The sequence below is a fragment of the Frankliniella occidentalis genome, unplaced genomic scaffold (assembly GCF_000697945.3).
Source record: "Frankliniella occidentalis isolate FOCC.00 unplaced genomic scaffold, Focc_3.1 Scaffold120, whole genome shotgun sequence".
Classification (NCBI taxonomy): Eukaryota; Metazoa; Arthropoda; class Insecta; order Thysanoptera; family Thripidae; genus Frankliniella; species Frankliniella occidentalis.
This window is the reverse complement of record NW_026267248.1, coordinates 520,707-521,622: the sequence shown is the minus strand read 5'-3', so window position 1 is coordinate 521,622 and position 916 is coordinate 520,707.

The window sequence follows — 916 nt, the reverse complement described above, 5'->3', positions numbered from 1 at the left end:
CACGCCCCGCCACGCCCCGCCACGCCCCGACACGCTCCCGCAGTGCGTCATGCTTCACTCGTCAAAGAGCAGCTAATTTTCGTCAGTCACTCGCCGTGCCAAGGCGAGAGCATGGGGCAGCAGGCAGGGTGCTATCGATTATAGTGACGTTGTGACAGTCGCTCCGAGGCCGATGCATATTCATTCAGTATAGGTGATGGGAAAGATAGGTTACGAATACATTTTTGAAACACATTGTATCGGTAAAGAGGGTGAATTAATTGTCACTTTGGGGTTTTGCTCTGGCTGCTAATGATTTTCCACTGACGGGGACGGGATCTCTAGAAGTCTTTCCGTCTCGTTCGAGGACTTGCTGTTCCACTGGAAAGCCGCTCTGGGCGAGAAAGTTTTTCCCCTCTGCTTTTCGAACGGAAGTGATGTCCGCCTGTTTCGTCTTCTCTTTTGTTGCCACCATACGCTCGAGTATAAGTTGCGTAATTGCTTCGCGTTCGCGTTGACCGGAGTTTCCAAAAGAGGAACTTATTTCCGGTTGATCTAGACTGGTTCTGTCTATTCTGCTAACGCCTTCTGAAAGCGGGGGGAAAGGAGGAGGGGGATATAACTAGGCAATTTTAAGACCTTTGTACCGAGTGATACAGAGCACGCGCCGCGGTGTTGTGGGATTGCATACCCTAGGCTCCTTACGGGCGGACAGAGTACGCAAAACCTAAAATTAACTAAATTGACTAAACTAAATTAACAAGAGAAAAAAAGATATTTTGGTCCACTCAGGGTCCATTTCTTTATGATCAATATTCATCAGCAGATTTCCGTCAACCGCATCTCAACACGCTACGGCACTCCATCGCGTTGACTTTGAGATTAGGATCTGCACTCCCGACGAGCTCTCTCAAATTACCTATCTCCCCCCCTCCTC